This window comes from Hemicordylus capensis, chromosome 3 (assembly GCF_027244095.1).
Source record: "Hemicordylus capensis ecotype Gifberg chromosome 3, rHemCap1.1.pri, whole genome shotgun sequence".
NCBI lineage: Eukaryota > Metazoa > Chordata > Lepidosauria > Squamata > Cordylidae > Hemicordylus > Hemicordylus capensis.
The window spans coordinates 78809965-78837124 of NC_069659.1; the positions used below are offsets into that span (position 1 = coordinate 78809965).

General features: G+C 43.4%; 1 long non-coding RNA gene across 2 annotated transcripts in view; it reads right to left on the reverse strand.

Moving 5' to 3' along the window:
* Window positions 1–346: 346 nt before the first annotated feature.
* Window positions 347–27160, reverse strand: part of LOC128350676 (uncharacterized) — a 63041-nt gene continuing 36227 nt past the window's right edge. For both annotated transcript variants that reach the window (XR_008319380.1, XR_008319381.1), the window contains one exon: window positions 347–834. This is a non-coding gene — a long non-coding RNA (uncharacterized LOC128350676). The remainder of the gene's footprint in view (window positions 835–27160) is intronic.

The following is a 27160-nucleotide window of genomic DNA, read 5'->3' on the forward strand; positions in this document are numbered from 1 at the left end:
CCTTGGAGGTCATTTACAGCTGCCACTTTGAACGCAGAAGCCATTTTGTAGCTTGATCGGTTTTTTAAAACCCTTGATTTTTCACGGGAGGGGTGGATTTTTGACTGGAGGGGGAGGGTTGCTGGACTGCTGGAGGCCCATGTAGCATAGTAGGGCACTTTACTTTGCATCGCCCCCTCCCATTTTTCCCCATTCTCTCTGTGATTCCAGGCATCCAGGAACGTAACCCCTGTGATGCCATTACCTGAGTAACCCGGTATCTGCGGTTGCTTATCTATGGTAATTGTGGAGAATGGAACCCCTGTAAATACCGAGGTCCTCTTGTATAAATGGTGATTTTTAAAAAATAGGTATAACATTTTATTCTGCACAGGAACAATGTGTTATAAAACACATTATAAAACAAAAAAGTATATTCCTAGTGGCTTACAAATATATTTTTGGTAGACAGTCAATGATAGGAAGCTGACAGACATATCCTGAACTGCATGAATAAATGATACTTGAATGTAGCATTCTCAATGCAGTTTATCAGGGATGCTTCAGGCTTCATGGCAAATACTCTACTCTCTTCCTTGTTCTGCTTGCTGAATAAAAGTGTCTGCTTAAATGTGACTGCTGATGAAGTCTATCTTCATGGCCTGTAGTGGCTGCAGGGTACGAATCGCTATGCAGATCAGCTCCCGCTTCTCAGCGATGCCTTACAGACACTTCCTACAAGTAGTGGTTTTTCCCTCTGACTTTCCACTTCAGCTTGTCATTTCAGGTTTCAGTCAGCCTGGTGTCAGGTGATTCATCTGCCTGAGAAACTGAGAGTTGGATCTAGGTGGATATCTGCAAACATGAAGAGAGTGATAAAAAGACCAGCTTCCAAATCCTTGCAAGCAAAAATGGGACTTCAGTGTCTGCGTTTCTACAAATGCCCCCCCCCCCCCCGCTTGCCTTTCTTCCCTGAAAACAGAGTTGAAGCACTTCAGCTCACTGCCAATTAAACAGCAGCAAATGATATGTCATGCAAATAAAAGAAAGGGGAAAGATGTCAAGCTTGGAAAGAGAATAATATCTCTTAGCCATGAAAGATAGCATCTGTTGACTTGGTCTGCCATATAACTGTTAAAGGCACAAGAAAAAGGCATACCATCTTCAGCATACAAAAGCATACCAAAGATTACCTCCTCAGCTGCAGATAATATTCATGGGTGGCAATAGTTATATTGCTTTTGAGCTGGAACTTATTTTTTATTTTAGTAATCCTAGCCCTATTCAAACATTATTTTACACATGCTAACAATGTGTTTCTGTATACACATACATGTGTTTGGATGAATGACTATACAGTACATGCACTCATTTTAAAAGTGAACTTGAGTGCAGGCCTCCTCAAATGCAGGATACAGGTAGGAAGTGGCCGGCCTTCCTCCATATAGAGGAAAACTAGGAGCCCTGTGCAGTCACTTGGTGGAAGAGAGGGGAGCTGTAAGGAGCTCACCACTGCCCCATCCTGGTAAAAGGGGGAACAGCAGCCTCCCCCACCTTCCCTGTAGCTGCCACCACCATGCCCCACCCACCATCCTTGGGTCAAGGGAAACATTTAGGTAAAGAGGAACTTGGCTCTCCTCTCCTCACCCATCCCCATAGTTACTGCAGCCACCGTGCAGGTGCTTTTTTAAAACAACAACAACAACATAAAATCCCATCATCCCCACAGCTACTGTCACCGCCACTGCAGGGAATGTTGCCACCGTAGGCAGCCGCCTCTCCTGCCTCCCTTTTAATCCGCGCCTGCACACGTACATCTGTACATGCAGACATCGGTATACATGTACATGCTTTTGTGTGAATGAATGTAACTGCATTCCTTTTAAAATTGAGCCTGGGTACAGGTCCCTCAGATGCATGGTACAGATAGGAAGTGTACTGCTGTGTTCAACATAACATATGGATAACTGTACTTGTGTATAGATCTGTACTCATGTACACTGTACACAGAGTGTACGAGTGTTGAACATAACGTGTGAACAGGGCTTGTATGTGCACTGCACATACCAAACAGATTGCATATGCGTTGAACACAACTTGTGACTAGGGCTTCTATTGACAACATTCGCCTATAAGCCCTATCCTTCATTAGCAGGATATATGACAAAAGTGGTTCTCTGACTTCTTTGCTTTGCATAGCTTTTTGGAATCCATCTGTTGACTGCGGCCTCAGTCTGGATTCTTCTTATTTTGCCTTGTGCTGCAGAATCCTTTGGGAAGGCAGAGACTGACCCAAAGGCTACCTCACTGTAATTTTGCTTACACCACTTGAATCTCACATTTTAGGTTTGTATTCAGAATTGCTTGTTCATATTTCAGGCAACAATTTTGAGCAATTTAATTATGAACAACAAAAATCACTGATCTCTGTGCGATACCAGAGACAGCCAGGAGATGGCAATACTATCTTAAACATTGTTTTTAGACTGTGTCGGCAAAAAGAAGAAAGAAAATACTTCAGAAGTCAACAATCAGTCCTAATGTGTGCTTTCGGTTATGTGGCACACTAAAATGCCTCTGACAGCTTTCTTCTAATCTAGGCCTCCCTAATGAATATCAAACTATTTTTTAGTCCTAATTGGTGGCATAATTCTACAAAAAAAATGCAACCATTCCAAATAATTATAACAACAGTATTGGTGTTCTCCTAATACACCAGAAACTCTGGGATGGAATACCAGGACACTGAAGTACCAATGTGTCATGGGGAGCTTTGACTTCTCTGCACTTTAAAGCAATTTGCATTTCTGGCTGCCTCCATCTGTCTGTTTGCCTCTATCTATCAATCTATCTATCGAACTATCAAATTTCTGGCCCACATAAAATGCAAAAGAACAATACAAATAATTAAAACAATTGCAGAATAAAAGCAATAGCAGATTTAAACAGCACTAAAACAATTAGGAGTTCTTTATACCGAAGGAACAACTTTCTCTGACAATCTCATATCTGAAGTATATCCTTATGAATATTAATAATAATATTATTAATATTATTATTAATAATATTGATAATAATAATTTGATTTCTATACCGCCCTTCCAAAAATGGCTCAGGGCGGGTTACACACAGAAATAATAAATAAATAAGATGGATCCCTGTCCCGAAAGGGCTCACAATCTAAAAAGAAACATAAGATAGACACCAGCAACAGTCACTGGAGGTACTGTGCTGGGGGTGGATAGGGCTAGTTACTGGGGGGAAAATATGGGAACCAAAAAAATTAACTGAGATCTAGGGATGTGTGGAACCGGTCCAGGGCTGTGGGGGTTCAGCAATTTGGTCTGGGGGTTGGGGGTTGAACCGAAACCACCACCACCCGCTCCATCTGGACTGGAACTGAACCACTGTGCATGAATTATTTTTTTTAATTACCTTCAGCCCCTTCGGTGGGCTTCCTGTAGGCACCAGGAGTGTGTGTCCATGAGGGTTCCCCTTCTCCCCGCTGGCCTCTCATATCACTGCCGTGGCCCGTCCGGAGCCCCTTTTCTGGCCCATCCGGGCCTTCGTAGATCGGCACAGTGGCCATTTTGGAGGCCGACACACATGCAGAAATGCCCTCTGCAAGGCCTGGCATGGCCCAGCGCCTCACAGAGACCTTTTGCGCATGTGTGGTGGCCATTTAAAAAAAAATTTAAATGGCCACCAAAAAAAAAAAGGCCACCATGCATGTACAAATGGTCTCTGTGAGGCCCTGGGCCATGCCAGGCTTTGCAGAGGCCATTTATGCATGCACAGCAGCCTTCAAAATGGCCACCACACCGATCTTCGGAGGCTCTAACGGGCCAAAAAAGAGGCTCCAGACGGGCCACGGTGGTGATGTGAGAGGCCGGTTGGGGAAGGGGAAACCTTCATGGATCCTCCCCCCAGCCTACAGGAAGCCCCTCGAAGGGGCTGAAGGTAAAAAATCATTTTTAAAAAATATAAATAAATAATTTGCGAAACCCCCAAACCGGACTGGGGGTGGGGTTCGAAGGGGTGCCAGACCGAACTGGTCCAGTCAGGTTTGAGTCTGGTTCGGACTTGAACCGAACTTGGCCAGCCGGTTTTATGCACACCCCTACTGAGGCCTCTATTTTCCTTTAGCCTGCCTGGTGTTTGTAGCACTTCCAATTTCAAGTGGCTCCAATCCACAGCTGTCCAGGTTCCTGAGACTTATCTGAGGTACACTCCAAACCAGGAGTGGATCTTATCTATGGGCAAAGTGGGCATCATTCACCTTACATTTTTGTCAACCATGTTGTCTTTGCTTCCATTTTGAGTGGCTACTGCCTCCCTATGTTGCTCGCTGCTGCTCTTGACTGAGCCTGCTGCTTTAAGAGTTGTGAGGTGGGCAATGGTAACACCAACGTCAAAGAACAAATCAAAAGCCCGAGATCTTTAAAAATATTAATATTATTAAGACATGAGCCAATTAGCATGGTCATGTTTGTTTTGCAAAGTAGGCAGTCTTAGATTTGATTTCTGAGGCAGCCAATCTGAGTGCCCAGAGTGGGGCAGTCTTTTTTCTTTTAGGTACTCAGAAGAAACCAGTCACCATACTGGTTAGAGAGCAGGAAGCTGGCTGACTGTTGATAAGTCTGATCTTTTGCTGGCTTCTTTATGTTTGTTTGGAGGGGAGGAATGCAACCTCTGCTTCCTCTCCCTTGCTCTCTGATCTGATCTGTATCCAAAGCATTATGGCCCATTCCCAAAATCACATGCCATAAAAAACTGGAAGGAACAGCAAACTGTAAGACAGGACTAATTAGATTAGAAACTGGTATAAGAAACCATAAAGTTCTTTTGGAGCATATGCATGGATTTCTGAGTCCAAACTGTTTTTCAAATAATCACAGATGGCTTCCCATGTAGCTTCCCATGTTGGTGTAATGTAGAGAAGGAATGGAATATGATGGAAGGAAAATAATTTTAAAAATCAATTTGCTATGCAAAGAGCTAACCAGGTCTTTCTCTGAATTGTCGCCAGTATCTGAAACATTAATCTGTCCACTGGCGGTTGCAGTTCATTGGGCAATGACTACGTAAGCAATCTCTATAAAACTATTACTTGCTTGTTAGGATTGACACCCAAGTCTAGTGGTGGGCACCTAAGGTGGGCAGAGAGCTGCACCCAGCTATTCAGCAGGCAAGGAATAGGGAGAGATGTCACCATGAATCTTTGCTTCCCATGGTGTCCTCTAAGTTAGAGGAGATGGTGTCCTCTAAGTTAGAGGAGCTGCAGCAAGCATCACTGAAAAACCTGCAATTTTTATATTATTTATGTATGCAGAACATAATAACTTCTCTGATGAAAATATATTTGATGCTTCTTGGAGCTACACCAGATGCATTTGGGCACCTTTGCCTTCTTCAGTGGCATAATATAGAAAATCCTTTCATGCAATTGTGTGCTGATCATATGTTGCTCCTGTATCACAAAATGGAGAAATCCACTCTTATCCACTCATGGAGACATCCACTCTTATCCACACCCACTCTTGTCCACCTCTGCAGTTGCCCTCAATTGGCTTTGCCTCCTGCACTGCCCACAATTAGCTCCACCTCTCACCACTTGTGGCTCCACCCATCACCTGCCCTGCCTAGTGCCCCTACCCCCAGTCCCAAGAACCACCATCCACCACTGCTCCATTCCTTGCTTACTGCCATTGGTGCATGGTTGTTGTTGTTTTAATCCAAGGCCAGCCTGCCACTCAGCGATTCATCCATGTTCAGCTGGTTAAACCATCAGAAACTCTGCACTCTTTTTTGAGTTATATGCAGTTAAACTTGTTAAGCCTTGGCATTACTGGTAATGAACTTTGTCCATACTATTATGAACATGTTACTAAAGGACAATTCTGCCCATCAGCACAATTTAATTGCTGTACAAGGACAGTACATTCATGTATTTCATTCATATATTTATTTTATTAAAAGGCATATGCTGGTGTTTGGCCTATTAAGTCTCCCAAATGACTCAAAGGCAACAAAAGAGAATACAGTAAGAAAAAAACAAGTATTCGGGGGGACCAACAATAAAATGAAGAAATAAAAGGCAGCCTGCATCGATAAAGAAGCAACCAAGATATATTAAAAGCCCAATGAGAGAGAGCAGCCTTTGAAAACCTTCTAAAGGAAGGAAGTTAGATGGCTCTCCTAAAAGCTCTGGCATCACTACCAAGAAGACTCTGTCGTCCCTCTCTCTCTTGTATACCCATCAGCTCAGACAGGTGTAGAATGCAGAGTAGAGCACGACATCACTTGGAAATGTCAGTGGGTGGGCAGAATTCTGCTGGAGCAAGAAGTCTTTCAAATATTCTGGACTTAAACAATTTAGGACTTTAATTCCATTCTGTGAAACCTGGTAGAATGCACCACTGATGTGGGAAAAAGAAGGTAGCCACTGATCAGTTATTTGCTGTAATAGTAACTGAAAGTTTCACACATTTCTAAGGATAGAAGGATGGCAACAATGACTTTATATAGGAATTACCTAGTGCATTTAAGTGGGGGTGGGGATTACTTGGGTTATTTTTTTAGATATGGAGTTTAAACTTGATTTGCAGGAAGTGGCTGCAGAGAAGTTTCTTAGGAGCTAGCATTCTCCCCACATGGCAAATAGCAGCTGGGGAAGGGGATTTTGATTAGCAATATAGTTCAGGGGGGAAATAAGTAAAATACCCCTTCCCTCCCTGATGCTGCTGAAAAAACAAAAATAAATTGGCAACCTCTTCATAGTTACATTTCAAGAAAGAGAAAGTGAGAAAGAAAGAGAGAAAGAAAATGTTCAAATCACTGGTCTCCTATGTAAACATGTAGCTTGGCACAAAGGTTTGCACAGCTTTGGATAGAAGTAAAAGATGTAATCATATCTATTTTGAATTTTTCTCTCCAGTACCAAAACAGCAATAACTATCTTCAGTGAATCCCACTACAGAGGCAGAGGGCAAAATCTGAATAACAGGTAACTTCTATAATTCCCACTATTTCTTTCTAGTTCTTGAAATCAGAATGGTCTACCATATCCATTGGGGTCTAATCCTAGAAATCACTTCTCAGTTGAGATAAAACATTTCAAGCACATCAGAAATAAAAGATGAGCCATGAAGTCTGTTGGCAGGAGAATGATGTGATAGAATACTCCTTTCTGGACCATCTGTCAATCTTAATTGCTTATCTCCATCAGTGCCCATGGGCATAATTGGATGAGCATTCAGGCAAATAGAGATAGTTGGCGGCATTGAGAGCATGCCAGTATATAACACTGCAGCTTCACTGGCTCGCTAAAGCTAACAGCATTAGTCACGTTACTGCCACACCATTTGGCATATAACCATTTTCCATTGCACATAAATGCTCCAACTGGTATGCAGACAGCAAGCAGCTAGCTCCCACCACAGTTTCTAAATTCCACTGTTCTGAGTAGGGAAAGAATGAGACTACAGAACAATAGCTGGTGGAATTTATGCATGTTTCTATTGGCTCATCATTGCTGTTTAAAAGTTATACAATACATTTTTAACCTTTCCTATAACCGGGTTCACTGGATCTCCGCACTTGACAGGCTGGAGCAGATCCCTACTAAGGCCTGGCAATGTTTGGGTGCATTGGTTTTCTTCTGGTTATCTTGGGACAACTGTTTGGTGGTCTCAATTTCTGCATACAGTCAATGTGCAAATTTACTCACTTGCTTAGCATGGATTTTTATTTACTTATTTTAAATTTGTATCCCACTTTTTCTCCAAGGAGCTCATGGTTAGTGAGTTCGTGGCTCATGCTTGTTCTGTCATACAGCACATTACATGACATTTGGCCAGTCACTTCCCTCAAAGCCTAACCTATCTCTCAGACTTGGCTGGACCAACAACAACAACAATTCATATACCACTTTTTAACAAAAGTGTTCAAAGCGGTTTACATAGAGAAATAATAAATAAATAAGTAAGATGGATGCCTGTCCCCAAAGGACTCACAATCTAAAAACAAATATAAGATAGACACCAGCAACAGTCACTGGAAGGGTACTGTGCTGGGAGTCGGTAGGGGCAGTTGCTCTCCTGCTGCTAAATAAAGAGAATCACCACATCAAAAAGGTGCCTCTTTGCCAAGTTAGCTGGGGACCAAGAACTGGACTTCACTTTATCCCAGCAAAACAATCTGGAAGACTTGCTGATCCCTCTGGAAGAATCTGTGAAAGAACAAAGTGGGGCCATCTACTTTTGCAGCATGCAGATGAGGAGCAAGAGAAGACCTACAACTGGCTGAGAACATTGATGCACAGCTGAAACGCATGGCACAAGATCTGAAGGACATCATCAAGCACTTGAACATATCTGGAGGCGCTCCTGACAGGTGATCCCCTTCAGCAAATCTGCAAAATCTTGAATGCACACATGAAATGCAGCAAATGTAATCCAAATAAGGAAAGCAACTCAGGCTCCAAGGGACTAGGCAAAGGTGTAGATACTTCGAATTATGGAAAAGGTCAGCTTTCAGAAGATGAAGACCAGGATTAGAGGAGGCCTCAAGATACTTGTGTGAGAAACAGCAATACTGGTTTGGAAAAAACAGAAACAGGTTTTGGGGCAACAATCCAAGGCAACAGACAAAACACCATGCAAGATGGAATCCATGACCCACAGAGTAAGCATATTCTGTGAGGCTTGCTGAGACACCAAATAACTGGTGGTACAGGCAGCCAGATTCTGGATCCTGGCTACTTGAAGCCCTGGTTCAAGACACCAACCTGAATGGGAAGATAATCTGGTGAAGATTAAACAAATTATTGGCATATGAATTGGGCTCAGTGGTAGACCAAAGTCCCCATGACTGGCTGCAGAGACTCTACAATGTGAATCAGAAACAGCCAGGAACACACACACACACACACACACACACACACTGTATTTACCTGAACAGAAGATTACTTAAATTAAGATTACCTTCTTAAAAAGTAGAGGTTAAACACATGTTATACCTGCATTTTCTCAAAAGGGACACTGACTTTAAGATGACCTCCCTATTCTAATGTCAAAAACTTGAAACAAACCTAGTCTTGGATTTAGGTAAACATAACACACGTAATAAAAAGGTGAGGTATATATGAAAGGATATGTGCTACTACTGGTCTAGGATGACTGAGGTTGTGGACAGAGCTGGATGCACATCAGCATTAAGAACTCATTTATGGCTGAGGCATGGGTAAGGAGACTAGGCTCAACTTCTCTGAACTTTGCAAAGCCCCCACAAACCTCTACTATGTGGTAAAGATGGAAGTGCGAAAAATTCTAGATGGGTCTGTGCTCTTGCCAGAAGTTGAATCCTATTTTTAGCCAGAGCAGAGGAAGCCACAGTTTGGACAGCTATAGTAGAATTAAGAGGTGCAAAGCAATATCTTTATTACAATAATCTAAAATATCCCATTTGTGGTTTGTTAAGATAGTCCTGGACATGCTGGGTACTGAAATAATCACAAATGCCATGGAAAGGCCCATCTTGAATGATAAATGATACCACACCCAGGTGATGTGCAGGGGACGTTGCTCATTTTCTGATTACTTCTTTGGATTTATTCTGTGTATTAGCTTACATTCAGGCTGGATTACTAGGATGATCCTCAGGCCATATGCTCTAAAATCTCAGCAGCTGTGCATTTTAATACCTCCATTGTGATATGAGGAAAAGATAATGTCTTTCCACTCTCCCTCTCTTTTCTTATATTACTTCCTTGGGAATAAGAACATGAAGGCCAATATCTCCCAGCATACTAGGATGGAATAATGGAACATACACTCACCCGTTACAACCTAACATGCATAACATGACAATAGTGCCCTTTGAATTGCACAGAACATGAAAGCAATGTGGTTCATGCTACTTTGTGGGAGGGAGAGAGCAGAGATTGACAAATTATGCAGATTGGAAAGGAATCAGATGGTCATAGTCAGATGGTCATGGAGATGGATGCCAGGTGGGTCACAAGAGGGTCAAGAAAAGACAGGTCTGCATACTAATTAAAAATACTTAATGTTTTCTTCTTCCTTGTCAGCTGATATAAAGACATTTTTTCAATTTCTATTTACAGACAAGCATCTTACGTGTATGCAAAGATAATTTACCCAAATCCAAGATCCTCCCCCACCCCCCGGTCCTTTTCTGTTAAATGTAGGGAAGTGGTTGTTATATTCTATCCAGTATCTTTTATGTTTTTTTGTTTAGAAGTTTGTCCCAGTGGGGATCCTGATGAGAGTGTGAGAGGCTGGAATCTGATAGGAAAACAGTAGGATGTGCATGAAATGATTTGGCACAGTCTGAATCATTTTGGTGGGGTGGGGAGTAGGACCTTTAAGCATGAGAAGAGCAGGTCCTTACCTGCTCCTCTGCCTCCACACCACATTTCCTGCTGCAGTGCTGTGCCACTCAGAAATCCCCATGAGGCTGCTGTGCTGTACCCAGCAGTCTGCACATGGTGGCGGGATGCACATGGCCACTGTGAATGCATGGTGGCCATATGCACGGTAAGCATGGTGTTGCTGACCACACGCATGGCTATCATGCATGTATGGTAGCCATGTGTGTTCTGCCACCATGCTCAGGCTGCTGGATGCAGCGCAGCAGCCACATGGGGATTTCTGAGTGACGCAGCACTGCAGCAGGAAATGTGGTGGGGCGGCAGAGGAGCAGGTAAGGACCTGCTTTTCTCATGCTTAAAAGTCCTGCTCCCTACCCCTACCAAAATGCTTCGTGCGCATCCCTCGAAAATGGAGAGAATGGAGAAGCAGAAAATGGAATTGGTTCTGAATAAACTCTTCGTTAAATCTATATAAAATCACTTTGTGCTTGTGAGGGAAGCAGCTATAAAACCGTTGTCTTGAATTCAGAGTCCTCTCTTGGCTCCTCTCCTTCTGTGTTGAAGAGGAGAGGAAAGGAACGGAAGAGGAAGTGGAAGAGAGAAGAGTGCTGGAACGTCTCCTTTCTTCTTCACAGCAGCACTGGCACCACCAGCAGCAACTGAATTTGCCGGGCAGAGTGGTGTCAGGATGCCTACGTTTTCCACTTTAGGCAGCTCATTTCAGGTTGCTGAATTGCAGGCTGATTGGCCAGCCTGCATGCCTTTTTAAAAGACACCAATATATGTAAGGTTGGGTTCAACTGTATTAAGGGACATTTCACACATTGCATTTTTAGCTGCACAGTTACGCACCAAGTGGAATTGCAACTGGTATATGGATCATACAGGTACACTCGGGTACAGGGAGCTGTTACTGACCCCTATTGCATTTCTTTCCATTGTAAGAGCCTTTAATCTGCCTGAATGCAAACAATTCTTCTAATCATATATTATTATAGATAAGGTTATAGATAAGGTAGTAAACCTACCAAAAATAAATACATATTTTATATATATTATCTGGCTTTACAGATTCAGATTCATTTATTTACGGTCAACAACCAAATAAATCTAGCTTTACAGAGATCATTAAATAATGTTGTCAGATCATAAGCCCTACTGATTCAGAGCAAGGATCCATCTAGAATATATTGGCAGCAGTGGGCACTCTGTCTGGGTAGATGATCTGCCGACAGCATATTTCCAGAGAACCTCAGCATGCTTCACCTTTAACCAGTTCACAGCTCTTTCTGTCTGTCTCCCAGTTCAAGCTGGAAACTGCTTTTCTTATCCTCCCTCTCCACCCCCACCCCTCTCTCTCCTTCCCTCTCTCTCACACACACACCCTACAAAGCACCTGTTTCAGGCTTACCCCTTTTAGGAAAATACCCCATTGCGGGGGGGGGGGGGGGAGGGGGGCAGGGAATCTGCTAAACATACAGTCTGATAAAACACCAACAAATCAGCTGTAACCATTAGCAAGCAATTTGCTTTACAAAGGATAACAATACCCTTCTACAATTTCCCACAAACATCCATAAGAATACCCTTCTTCAGATGAAATAGTATTTGACCTTTTAACAGTTTGTGAGGGAACCCCAGGAATGGAGGCAGAGGGTCAGCAGGGTCAGTCCACCGCCAGGAATGGAGTGAAGCCTCTGGCTGCCCCACTCACCCCAACTGCAGGCGTCAGCTATGATGCACTTGCCTGTAACCTCTGGAGCTGGCCCTTGCATTGAGACAGGAGATCAGCCTGAGGTCCGGTGAGGCCTGGTAAAACCTTAGGAATGACTCATGGGGACCTGTGGAGCTCTCACAGGATTTTGGGCCAGAATCTCAGCTGGGGCTGAGATCTCACAAGAATTGTCCTGAATGTCAATGGCTTTATAAGGATCACTTGGCCCATGATGAGGGGCAAAACTTCGAGGAGGGTTTGGAGGCTTAGGAAGCCTCAGAGACCTTGAGGGTGGTTTGGATGTGCGCTTGGAGCCCTATGACTTGAGCTGGAGCAGGGGTCACAAACTTTGAGAGGGGACCTTGTAGAGTAACAGGCCCCTAGTATAGGATGGAGAATCTGCTCTATATGTTCTTTGAGGCCTGGCTGATCTAGGGAACCCCTTTCTGGGACCAGAAGCCCCTGACTGGGAGGGGAGGCATGACACAATTAATATATCTCAAAACCTGTAACAGTTAAAAGCTCTATAGTGTTTATTTTTTCAGTTCTGACATTACTCTGTGTAGAACTTTGCTTTTCCCTTTGTCCTAATAGTACCCCCAAATAGACAAGAACTGTAATATTAGGAGTATTGTGAGCAGTTTGGACAAGGGAGAGACAAATGTCCCTGGGCTGCCCTGAGAGAGGTGGACACAAGGCCCTTTGCCTTTTCCCAGACAGCCAACCAATGCATTGTTTGCTAGGTGGGTGTTTCTTTTTTCTCCCTTTCTGGGAGCCAGCTGGAAAAGGACAAGGGGCCACACATCCATGCCCCAGTGTCAGCCATGGCCCCTGCATTGGCATGCCTCTGACATTGGCAAAAGGAGTGTGGCAGGCACAGGCGTATGGTGGGGAGGGGAGGCGTCACTCAGGCCTATCTCAGGACTACCACCAGCCTCCCTATGCCCTTGATTGTGAAGTTTACTTAGTAGATACTAAGTTTAAATCTGAGAATTAGTCACTGATTATACCCAGACTTGACCAAGGATAATGTCATAGGTATTATACTAAATGTGTTCATTTATTGTTAAATCAATATGCTGCCTAAGTGAATCTTCCACATCATTTGCAAATATAGCCTCAAATCTTCTATTAGAGATACTGCACAAAACTGATTTGACATTATTGATTTCAGAAACCTTCATCCACATTTACTGCTAGATAGATTTTTACCCTCTGTTTCAGAAAATGCTTACAATGGAAATTAATGTGTACTATCTCTAGATTGTATTCTGCTTTTTTCATAGGCTTCAACGGCCTGTTCTCTAGTTATGTTAGACTTTGAAATCACCCATATAAACAATGTACCTTCTCTTTAGAGTGGATAAATTGCAGTAACAATGGTAAATCTGCAAGATTTTATACTAAAATCTAGACATAGCCTTCAGGTTTAGTTGTCAGGAAAACTTGCTGGTAGTTATCAAACTTATCCTAGAGAATGGTGAGAAGCACAATGTAGGTTACATGATACTGTTTACTGACTTCTCTGGCCAAAGTTGATCCAACGATTGTGTCCACTTTCTCTGGGTCTAGGTTGTATGACAGTTATCTTAGCCTTTTGCCCCCATCTACTCTCTTACTTGTCTCTTCCGAAAAAAACAGCTTGCTAGACAGCACAGCCCCAGGGCAATGTTTATCTAAATGCATGGTTTTGGTTGCAATCACATGACGAAGCAAACTACCCGCCTCTTAATCTCCAAAGAAAACAAGCACAGAGGCTTCACTTCCTATCATTCAGGATAGACAGTAGCCCCTTTCAAATGTTCATGAACATATAGCAGTGCAGGAAGGATTATACCGGTAGTAACAGTCCTTGCCCCTACTCTTTGCATGTATTTTATAATCATTTTTAAGATCAGAGACCCATCCTCATTGCTGCCCATTCAGAATCTCCAATTGCTATGCACATTCAGTTGCATGTGCATAGGGTCTATGCCAGCCTTTCTAAATGAACACCTGGATCTTGGAATTGGGACTTGCTTCCATCCCATTCCCACTCCTTTCCTTTTACATTTGAAAGCGGCTACTGTACTACTTTTACTAGCCCCTTAAAGAAGTGATGATTTCCATGATGCTTTTCTCTGTACATAGCCCATTGACTGACCTTGAGGATATTGTGAAACAAACATAAAAACACGTGTGTTAGGGCTCCTGCAGACAGTGATATATTCCAACTGTCATGTAATATACTTAGTGCCATCTGCCGGCAATCCACAGCAATCTGTAAATAAACTGTGCCATACATAAATCCTGCTTTTCCATCTGCTAACTTGAAAAAGCCACACAGTTTATTCACAGATTGCTGCAGATGGTGCTAAGTCAGGGGCATAGGGACCATGGAACAAGGGGGGCGGGAATTGTCCCTTGGTCATCAGGGTCTGGGAGACCAACTAAGGCACCCCTTCACCCTTAGCCAGGGCACCCACTTGCCCCTTCCTGCACCCAGCTAATGAACCGACTGCTTGCCGGCTGGGACCCAAGGCACATCCCTCTCCTCCCCAGCCAGTGTTTCTCTGAAATGCTGGCTGTGCTGGAGGGAAAAGCCTGGGCAGCCAGCGATTCAATGAAACACTGACTGGGGAGGGATGGGAGAGGGTCTGAATGCACCCACACTCCATGCACCCATACTTTGCCTTGGTATTTCAGTTGGACATTGCTCTTTCAGTTGGACATTGTCCTGGGGAGGGATGCATCCAGGCAGACATTTAACAGGTGCAGTCCCAGTTAATAACTTCCTAGATATGCCCCTGATGAATTTCTGCCTGATGATCAAGGCAAAGTGTGTGTGCATGGATCCTCATTTCTAAAGCAATCATCATGTACTGTACAAAGGCTTTACTGCTTATATGGCATGGAAGTTAAGATGGGTGCCTTAACTTACAATTCCCATTCTTTTTAGAGTATGAGTGAAAATGTAAAGCATCTTAGCTCTCATCTTAAAACAAAGGATTTTGGATTTCTGAATCCAAAAGATTCCACCTTACTTGGTATGACTCTAAGAATATGGTCTGACTCTAAGAATATGCCTGAATTTCTACGTTGACTGGAAGTAAGAGTTTTGCCCTATCAACCCTTTCCCTCACCTAAGTAGCTAATTGTACACAGACATGGGTTGCAGAATGGATTATCATTCAGGTCACACTTGTCCTCTGCAGTTCTGATTATATTCTCTTTCAGAGTTCCATGCCCTTTTCCCCTGCCTCAGTTGCCTACCAGAGGCTAAAGAGGAATGGGAAAGAAGAAGTACTGATGGCAAATTATTAGGTAAGTCTTTGGCACGATAGAAGAGACTGAAAGCATTTCCCCACTATCATTAAAGTTTGAACTTTGTCTAAAAATGCCAGAGACTATACATCTGCTATGTATGCATTTCAGATTGAACGTTGCCTCTTGCATTTCATGGCCTTTTTATCCACTGTTTACAATGTTTTCCTGTGTGTATGTGTGGGGTGTGTGTGTATGTATCTGCCAATTGAGTTTATACATATGATGAAATGGTCTCTTATCCTTAAAAGCTTCTACAACTATAAATCTTATAGTTCTTATGGGAGCACAAGATTTTTTAGTTACAGATTAACATGGCAACCCTAATGGACTTAAAAAAACAAACAAAACTGGTTCGATTTCATAATCCCACTGGAAACAATGATCTTCCAGTACAATAATGCTTGAACAAACATGGTGCATAGTAAAGAGATTTAGGCAAGATATTATCACTGTATCAGTCTCTACACATTTAATGGAAGATTCCACCTTACTTAGTATCCTGACACTAAGAATATGCCTGAAATTCTACATTGACTAGAAGTCAGAGTTTTGCTCTATCTCTGCTTTCCCTTGTGCACAATTAGTAGCTAATTGTGCACGAACATAGGTTGTAGAATGGCTTATCATCAAACATTATGGGGTGTCAGGCTGAAAATCAGGACTCTAATTCACACTGTTTTGCTATGCTCAGTTTCCAGCTGCCAAGAGAGCCCTCCTAATCAGATGCTCTGTGGGTTTGTTGACTGCTGTTTGAACACAGTCAGATAAAGTCAGCTATTTATATTTCATTCTGAAAGACAGAAACATCCCTGTCTTTCCTTCAGACCAACACCCATTTCCAACGTACTTTAGAAGGGTGACAGAGAAGCAGGATGAGGGGGCAAAGCACAAGAATATGCCCAGAATGCTTGGAGAACAGACCAACTCTAGTGTAATGCAGAAAAATTATATAATTTCCCCTGATTTTCTTGTAATAATTGTATGTTGGACTGGGACCAAGGAGACCTAAGTTCAAATCTCTGTTCAACCATGGAACTCACTGAGTGGCTCTTATCGCTCAGCGTAACCTAACTCACAGGGTTGTTATGAGGATGAACATAAACATGTACTCTACTCTGGGCTCCTTGGAGGAAGAGCAGGATATAAATGTAAATTTAAATAAAATCCTCATTATATCTCTGCCTACACTGGCCAAATTGCATCCTTTTTTTTTTTAAGTGACTAGGCTGCATACCTATCGTCTCCTGATTTCTGGGTTACGGTTGCTCACATTCACAGGCATTAGCAAATCATCCAAAAGGTATATTGTCCCTAGGACAAGTCTTAGCTTGCCTTGCCCTGCCTTCTGTATTATGGGTACAAAATATGGGTAAAAAGTATGTCTGGGTACAGCTCAACATGATTTTATTAAGGTAATTCTTAGTGGGACACACTTTCCTCACTTCCCTGAGCAGAGAAGTTCCAGAGTCCTGTGTGTTACCATGCTTGACTGGACTCTGGTTGTATGTTGTTGGCTTAGGATACAACTACATTCAGGCAACTATGTTTTGAAGCTAGAGGAAATTGCTTGAGATGCTACAAGTTAGACATCCTTTTCCCTACCACAGCTAACTCTACTAGTTGAGGAACCAGGCATCTGGTAGAGTGAGCCCGGAATTACTAGTCTGTAAATGTAGATAATTATTCTGGATCAAATCCAGACAGTGCCATGTCACCTCAGGTACCCAGAGTGGCAAACAGAGTCAGAAATAAGGACTTTGAGGGAAAAGAAGCAATTTTTAATTTTACAAGCACAATGCCAAAACAATTTGACAGTAATTGTAATTGTGAGAGTAAAGGTAGTTCCCAGAAAGGAAGAAGAAAGCAGAGCTCACAGAGCCATCCCATGGTTGTAGAAGGGGAAGGAGAAAGTTGGCTGGGAAAGAAGGAAGGAAGGAAAAGCAAGGGCAAGCAAAGAACAAGCAGTCTTGTTTAAATATTTCCTAGTCTGTTGACTTGAGAGTGATGCCAAGAGGATAGATCTCTGTGGAGAGGTCTGGAGTTTCCATCACAAAGGTGGTCACAAAATGGGGGTAAGGATGCAGGGAGGCTGCCTGGTCAGATTCTAAAATTCCAAGAGGGCTTAGGCATACTACATGCCTGCCAGGTTTCACTGATGGGGATGATGCTCCACACAGTGCTTCTGATTGAACTAAAACCTAGCTAAGTTCCAATGGGGAATACACAGTGCAGTGCTCCTGGGAGTTCTCCACACAGTAGGCTTTACTGCGGGTTTCTGCGAGGCTTTACTGAGACTCCGATGCAGAAAGTGGATTTTTTTACCCTGCATATAAATCGGGTCGGGTTGCACTCTAACAAGCAGTGAAAAACCAGAATTGTGTGTGAAGTGCTCCCCAACAGCTCGCAGGGACTTCAGGGTAAATCTGCCAACTATGTGAATGTGCCTGCTCTATTTGGGAGGAGATGCGGGCTAAAAGCTGGGTATGGAAAACTTCCCGGCGAATGATTCAACTTCGCGACAAAGGATGTCCAAGGCAAATGACCTGCAAGCAAACTAAATGAGAATATACACCTCAGGTAATGATTTCAGCTTAGGGTTCTTCTGTGATTTCGCTCAGGGGAGAGGATGCAGTTTCTTGCATTAGGTGAGCCTTAGAAAGGGGCAGGCAGTTGAGCACAGAACCAGACACTTAGCTGAACAGAATTTAGAGCAGTATCAGGTAGATCATGTTGTCCCAATCCCTTACTACAGTCACACACACATCTTTAAAAGCAATTACTATTTATAGGTATCCTGTATATTGTTTCCTAGAAGAAATTAAAATACATGGGAAAAGCTTAGGATTAAGGCAATTTTCAAAGCGGGAAAAGATTTAATACCAAGAACTAATTGCTGAAGCAGGTAGAGGGTGTCACTTTTGGAGGCACCAGCATAGAAAGGTTCTAGTTTGCTACATTCAGTTAACTACCTTTGAGTTGCTATGATTGCATACACCGCAGTGTAGGTTAGTCCACTTGGTCATACATATTATCTTATGTGTTTGTTTTTCCAAAATGGAAATTTAGTTGCATTAACCTAGGGTGTAATCTTTGTCTTCCCAAGTGTTCTACTCAGGCTTAGAATTTCATTACTCTTCTATGTACTCACCAGACTGTCTCATTCAGGGTCTAAATTCCAGGATAAAGGGAAGCTGCATTGTAATACAATAAGTACTACTAAGATTCTGGCTTTTTCTGGAAGAGATAAACTGGAGGTTTATGGTGCCTTTGAAAAATTTTGTTTTTGCCAAATATATAAGCGAAGCATTACACTGAGTTAAAATAGCAGAGCACTCTTATAAGTTAGCAACAAGTTACTGTTGCTTCAAAACTCAGCCTCTATGTCTCACTCAGAAAAACTGCCTGTGATTTCCAAGCTGCTGTTTCTGTTCCTTAACACATGAGGGGTGATGAGTCACTGTTCATTCTCACTGCAACCCCTCCCATCAAGTGGATGTGTGCCATTTTATCAAGCTTTTATTACCTTCCTCATTCAGGAAACTTCAGGGCTATTAACTCTCTCATTCAGAGAAAATATTAACTTTCATCTTTAACAAAAGATGAATGTCTCCCATTCAAAGACATCCACCAGCCTCCTGGAATATCAGCCATCATTCTGCCAGACCAAAACCAATGGTAAATAGCCATTCCATGATCTGTAACACAGTGGATTCCTTCGCATATAACACTAAACCAGAGGCGAACGAGGTTCCATTTCATGGTTGTCCAACTGTATGCAACTGCAGTTTTGTCACAAAACAACCCGAGGTTTTTGAGCCGAAACTGTAATTCAGTTTGTAGCAATACAAACTTCAGTTTGTAGTGAGTTTCACTGCTCCAACCTGAAGTTTAAAGGTGGCGCAGAATGCAGGCATGCTGGAGCGCCTTGCAGTTTTCAAGGGCCACTGGGCCAGATGGGCAGGCCCAGCAGCCACTCCGCCCACTACTGCCACCACCATGGGGCAGAGAGATGCCTGCTCGGCCCACCCTTCCACCCCGGCTGTACACATTGGCGGCTAAGATAAATTTTGGCGGTTCACCACAGTGGGGCAGTAGCAGGGCGGGTGTGGGGTGTTGGCAGGAGGGCCCCCCAAAGGCAACCCTGGACCCTTGGAGGCCCCCTGGACCTTGGAGGCCACAGACTTGGGCCCCAAGGTCTGCGGGAAAGAGCATCTCTGATTGTGTGTGAACTGTTCCCCAATAACTCACAGGGACTTTGGGGTATCTCTGACCGATATGTGAACACACTCCCTCCATTTTGAGGAGATGCGTGTTAAACTATAAAGCCCCGTGTGAAAAAATTCTTGGAAGTAAACTTTACTGAATTTGTTAGGATTTTGGAGAAAAAATACATAGGCTCACACTGCATGGTTGAAAGTCTCCTTTGTTAATCTGCAGCGAAGGGCCCATTTTAAAATCTCATCCCCAGGCTACACCCCTGACCAGCGCAGAAACGTACCATCTTTATGCCTGCTGTGCTTCTCACTGGCCAACTCACTTCCACACACCCCACCCCCGCTGTCTCCACACTCCTCCAGCTGTTGCCCAGCAACAAGAACGCTGCATTGCCACATCCCAAGATTTAAAGCATGTCAAAGCCAAAATGGGAGATGCCTGCTTTCCACTTTCTCATGCCCCTCCTCCCCTTTGTTTACTTTTATTATTTTAACACTTTGGCAACCTGCAGAAAAAGGGAATAGGATTACAAGACAGGCACCTTGTGGAGAGGTCTCTATATGTCAAGTGATGAAAAAGTATTTGCATAACCACATGCAGTCCCAGTGGCAACATAAACTGGTCAACCCATCTCTTTCCTAACAAATATAACGCATGTCAGGGGAGTGATACTGGGCTCTGTTTGAAATCCAGTACCAGGAATTATTGAGTGGCTGTGCTCTATTTTTTGAACAAATTAGTAGGGGAAGGGAGGCCATCCCCATCCCCTTAGTTGCAAACATGTAGTCTCTGACAATACTCATGAAAAGAACCCTCTTGGGGTACACCAGGATGATGTTTCAGGGGCTGGATCACTAAAAATGTGTGATGACATCTCTTCTCCCAAGGACTGCTCTCTCATGAAAATGCCAGGCCACAGATACATGTATGTGGGCCCGGGGGCTATTGCTGTCGCTGCCCAGCCCAATTGCTAGATCTATGCCAGTCCAAGGGAAAGGCACCACAACAACACCTTTCCGGGTTGTGGTGACTGGTGGACATCAGGAGTGGAAGTGCTCACTCTGACACTCTAGTTGTGCCTTGGCACATATGCATGTTGATTTTTGCCCAGTATGGCTTGCCAGGGATTGCTGAAAATGGAGACTCCCCTCACCTGTGATTCTGCATGGTGGCCGATCTGATTACACTGCAACTCCAGTCCCAATTTTGAATGTGTACTAGGAGCCGTCCCCAATCATGCCAAACTGAGCCTACAGGGAAACAGCCAGACACATGCAGCAGCCCAGACTCCTTGGAAGTCTGTAGGGGTTGAGTGTAGAAGGGAAGGCAAGGAATATGAGTTCTATTTTTAAACACATACACTGGGGTCCCAGAACACCAAGCCCCTATAGTTGGATGACCTAATTCATGAGGGCACAGTCCAATGGAGAATCAAAGCATATGGAGCCTCCGGTTCTCCCCAGGGGACTGGCCCTCTCATGAGAGGGCTAATCCCTGGCCAGCAACTTGACATGGGAGCAGGAGTGTGTTGGGGGTTCCTTGACTGTTTTGACTGGGTCTGCCATCACAAGAGCATCCTTTGTCACAGTGGACCAGACCCAAGGATTTGTTGCCTGCTCCTTTGCCATTCTCTCCTTGAAAGTCCTCATGATCCCTTCCCAGAGTAACATAAAAATAGTGCCCCCCTCTATCCCCCATCACTGGTAATTGTGCTTGTGCAAGACTGTTTGGCTGTGGGGCTCTTGCAAGTGTGAGTCACTACTGGGTGAGTCACTACTGGGATCACTCACAACCTGTGAGTGAAAAGGTTTACATGCCCTTTAAATGGTGAGCGGTCCATGCCAAAAAGACACAATCATGCTGGGCATGCCCCCTTGAAGATTGTGGCCAATGACTGCTGCCTTACTGACGTGTTGATGCATTGCCCACAGTCTGGCGATGTGAGCACTATGGAGCTTGCTGGGATGTGGCCTTGGCAAACCAGGAAGAGGGAGGGGCTCCTCTGCCCTGAAACTGAAGGTTGTCTGACCTGGGTTGGAAGATCACCTGTGGGATGATTCCCGAGTTCACGAATTAACCTCAGGTTCGTCAACCCACAGTTTCACGCTGTATTCAAAAAGGCCCAGTGTAAGACCTTCCTGTGGGAGAACTACCTCAGACCTTACAGTCCACTTGTTATACCTTTATGCACTGCAATGTACTTCAAGCTAGTTTCCAACAAAATCTTCCTGTTACATTTAAATCTAGTAAAAGAACTACCAGTATATAGCTGATAATTCCAATAATTATAATACACTATACCAGGGGTAGGCAGCTTTTGGCATTCCAGCTGTTGTTGAACTACTACTCCCATCATCCCCAGTTAAAATAAATTGTTCCACAACAGCTGAAGTGCCAAATGTTGCCTACCCCTGGTATATTGTATTATAATTATTGGAATCAGTCTTATCAGTAAAAATGGATTAATTAGATCCCCATCTAATCCAGATTGCCAGTTGTTAAGGGGTACTGATGGTAAAGAGAGGGTTAAGGGGTAAGGAGAGGGTTAAAGCCTCTCTAAAGTACCCCAGGAATATCACATAGCTTTCATGCCCTTCTTGCATAACAATGGCAGAAATAATGAAGTGATCACTCAGGGCCGAGGACCTTTGATTGTTCCTTTGCTCATTGGCTGACATCAAATTATTCCTAAGTAGTCGCATTGAAATTAATAGGACAAGTTTGGTCTCAGTGCCCACTATTCTCTCTAAGCAGACTACTAAAATTTAGCTATGCTGCTGGTATATCCAATATGCAGTTTAAGAGAGAGAGAGAGAGAGAGAGAGAGAAAGAGAGAGAGAGAGAGTTCAAAATTCTTGAGTGTGTATGCAGCTTTTGGGGTATAGGAACTTGACTTTTTCTTAGCAACATCAGTGATATCAATCTTGAAGCTAAAAGTTTTAATTAAGCTGTAAAATTTTTGATATGGGTTTAACAGACTTGAAAAAATAGCTTATTTTCTTTTATACACAATGATTAGGATATAAAGGACAGTTAAGCATAAATCAGGAATAAACTTGAGATAAATTAACATTAATTCACCATCAGATAAAGAGACATCATTCCCACCTCAACCAATGAGTTACACAAGTACAAAGCCTTATTCCATGTATATTTTAATGCCTAAGATCTATCTTCAAAAAGGTGTTGCTGTTTTGAGAATATCTAGACTCATTTCCAGCAGATGGATTTAGAAGAAGAAAAACTAAGCTGTAAAAAACCAGACTACAGAAATATTTTGATAGGGATGTTGAGCTTTACACTGAAATGTACGTCTTTCATTTTATGGGTGGCTGGCACCATAGTCCGGGGTTTTCCCTCCCCTCCTTCTATAACTGTTTTTGTGTATAAAATCTGCTAACTGAAGATAACATTTTGTACACGTGATGAAATGAGTTCAAGTCCAGAAAGCTTGCATCACAAATAAATGTTAGCTTCGAAGATTCACAGTGTTGCCTCTGATGCAGCAGATTAACTCACAGCTATCCCGCTCAGCAAATCTAGCATTGCCTCAAATGCTTCTTGGCTATTTTCTGAGTTATGTTAGCTTGTTTCTTGTTGTCATAATTATTATTTTTGAAGGGCTAGGATTTGTATGGCTGATTCAAGTATGCTCTACATAATAATTACTTATCCTGTGGTTATGACTCATAAGAGTTCTACACAAACACTAGCAATAATCCTAAAGCTTTTTCAATGTGCTTTGGGAGCAGAAAAAATATTATCAGTAAAAAAAAATTTTTTAACTGATTTCAGAAAACCAGCAAAATATTTGTATAAGTTTAGGAAATTATCATACCACTATATTTTTCATGGTAACTAGTTGCATGGTCAGCATTTCCATATTGTAAGCCACATCATCCAAGAAGTCATTTGACATAAGATTTTGATTCACATAGGAACAGAGAATTGTTGCAATGAGCTTAAAATATCACAAACACATTTTTGTTAAAGATGAAAGTTAAAATTTTCACTCATGCCCTAAGAAGCATGGGAACTGCAAGTTAAGAGCTCTTTCAGACATTACTGAATGGAGACTGTAATTGTGTTCCAGTTATGGGAACAATCTCCCCATGAGTAGAGTGACTGTCCCTGCAAACATTGTCACTGTGGAGAGTAGAGGTTGCAGGGTTTCAAAGTGCATCAACATGGGGGTGTGGCTTGTGAGCATTTTCCCAGGGACACCATACATGTCCCTGGAAATTATGGGATGCCCCATATCCCACAGACAGAATAGGGCTAAGGTGTCATCTTAACTTCTGTGCCATACGAGCATTCTGTTCCATACGTCTCATATATTATGCTGGGTTTAAAGATTTAGCCTCATTAAATCACACTTTCCCTTCTACTTTCAGTTTGACATTTGTCTGGAGATGGATGCATCCAGGCAATCAATGGGTACAGTTTCTCAAAGCACTTGCTAGAGATGCACCTGATGAGTTTCTGCCTGTTGCATCATTGCAAGGCACAGAGCTTCCTCAAGATGCCAACTACTATAGTCAGTATCCAGCTAGATTTTCAACAGGCCCACAATATGTCGACAATCACTTGCTACAAACGCACATGAAAGATTTCTCCCTCTGTGACGTTATCTACAAAATCTGATGATAGGGTTGCTAAGACAATGTGCCATCAGTACCATGCAGTAAATCTGCATTCTGACAGCATCTAGTTAATCGACCCTGGAATCTAGAGGCATTTTCAGCCTTGTAAAGTAGTCTAGGTTGTTGGGATTTTGCCATGGACATTGTCTCAGTTCTTTGTGTGGGGCAGGCTTGTATATATTTGAATTTGTCTGGCTTGGTACAGAGTCACTGAGTTTGTTTGTCTCCTCCTCAGTTGCTGACCTGAATTCAAACTGAGAGGTTCTCCTTCTCTCTGCATAAGAGACTGTTAGCCTGTTGTTGTTTTTTAGCCTATGGCCGGGTTGAGATATAACGTGAAACTGGAGTTAAACGAGCCAGAGGTTGGAACTCCAGTATATCCGAATACGTGAAACTGCAGTATTAAGCCAAAAGCGACCTGTGGTTTGCCTCACCAAACTCCAATCTGAACCACCAGTTCGCACAATGTTTCACCGCTGAGACCTCTGGTTTGGCAACTGAAATTATCCATCTGAATCTGGACACCACCATAACCATGGTTTCATGGCGATTTTCAAACCACAATCATAGAGGAGGCAGGATAGATGTGCCTGCGATTGCGGTCGCTTCATGCCTGTGCCGTTTCTTGCTGTCTTTTTCTCCAAGCAGTGGCCCCACCCTTCCTTCTTTTGTTGTCCAGCAACAAAGATGCTGCCACTTCACATCCCTGGCTTGTCAGCTTGTCAAGTGGCACAGTCAGGAGCATTCCCTCTTCGCACTCTGTCCCTCACTCTCCATACCTGGCAAGCAAGAGGGAAAGTGGATGGGATGACTGGACAAGCACAAAAGTGTTTTGCTTTCCCAGAAGGAAGTGACAATGGTGTATGTTGGCAAGCACAAACACTCCAGGTGGGAACATAAGCAGGGAATCTCACACAGTACTGGGATGGGAAAATATGGTGGCGGGGGGACCCAGGGTCGGGTTTAAAAGGCAGCCCCAGCCAGGGATTCTTGAGAAGCCAGTTTCTATTTTTTGGACAAAAAAGGTTGGGGAAGGAGGCACCAGCTCTTTCCCATTGGGGGTAGCTATGCAGTCCCTAGGTTTACTCATGAGAAGGGCCAGGCAGCATGAACAGCATTGCCAACACTAAGGGAGAGATTCCTCCTATGTGATAATGGTGGATGCTGATTCGGAGTGGACTGCTCACTCATGAAAGTGTAAGGCCATGGGGACACCACCTCACAACTCATGAAAAGGACCATCAGAGGGGAGGAAGAGAATTGTCAAGCAAATGCTGTAATGATGCCTGATGGCACACTTTTCTCTTCTCCCACGGACCGCTCTCTCAAGAGAGTGAAAGGCCATTGGGGCTCTAAATCGAGTCAGGTTGCTCTGTGAAGGAAAGTGGTGGGGACGGGCACTCCGGAGACCACTCTCCCTGTCTTGGTGACTGCAACCACATGTTCACCCTTGCTTGTGCCCTGAAATAGTGACCCTGCTCTCCTGAGGTCATTGGAAATTGGGTCTCCCCTCTCCTGTGAATCCCCGTGCCGGCAGATCTGCATACAGTGCAATGCCAGACCGAACCTGGGAATTTTGTAAGGGTTTAAAGATCTGTCCACGAACCCGGTGTTCCTCCCATCTGCACATGTGACCTGGCTCTGACACATGGAGCTTTTAAAAATTGTTTTTAAAATGGGGAAGGGCATTATGGAAAGCCCTTTTAAAAACAGCAGGTAGGAATAATGTAACAATACCTGTTAAATATGGGATTAAATAATGGAAATAAATATCCATTTAAAACATAAGATAATGGAAAGATGTGTTCCAAATGGGGGTGGGGTACAATGGAAAGAGCCTTTAAATATGGGGAGGGATTGAAATGTAAAATGAAATATTATACCTTGTGGACAGGGAATGGGACAACTCTCTGTGGCCAACTCACTGTGGGACACCTCAACACGGCTGACTCACTGCAGGGACAACTCAATGTGAAGCTCTGACAAAGACTTCAAAGCAGCTCCCTGCTCTCTTAGCAAACAAACAGCCTGCCCACAAACTCTATGATAATGGTGGAGGGGTTATATTCATGCAGTTATATGGGCATATAAGTGGTGGTTTGTTTAATATGGCTACTTATTGATTACTAGCAAAATGCTAGTCTAGTCCCTGGCCTCATTCAAGAGGGCTGTACAAATGTTGACCTTTCATTAGGCTTTTAATTTACTTTGTTTTTAGACCCCTGTTTTAAGTTTAACTTTATTTTTTATCATTTGTGTTTTAGCATGTTGGACCAAATATTTTCATATAGCTGTTCATGGGTTTGTTTACCTTCTTTGTGAGCTGCCTTCTGATGTATTGTACCCCAGAGGTAGGAGGAGACATCCTATTACACTCAAATTCAAATAAAGTAATAATTGTGTGACCACTGGTTGCTGGCAGGAGCGGGCTGTTCTGCGCCTCCTTCGCCCACTTCCAAGAGAGAGCAGGGAACTGTTTTGAAGTGCGGGGCACTATCAGGCTTGCTGGTTGTGACTCAGATTCAAATAAAGTAATAATTGTGTGACCGCTGGTTGCTGGCAGGAGTGGGCTGCTCTCCACCTCCTTCACTCACTTCCCATCCCTATAGAGAGATCAGGGAACTGTGTGGGGCACTTGAAGTATGGGGCGGGCTGTTCTGCGCCTCCTTTGCCCACTTCCAAGCCCCACAAGAGAGCTGGGAACTGCTTTGAAGTACAGGGCACTATCAGGTTTGTTGGAGAACGAAGAGAGAGCAGGGAGCTACTTTGAAGTGTTTGTCGGAGATTTGCATTGAGTTGTCCCTGCAGTGAGTCAGCCATGTTGAAGTGTCCCACAGTGAGTTGGCCACAGAGAGTTGGCTGCATAGACCCTTGCGGACAGCATGGAAATGGGAAAGATACCCAATAAGT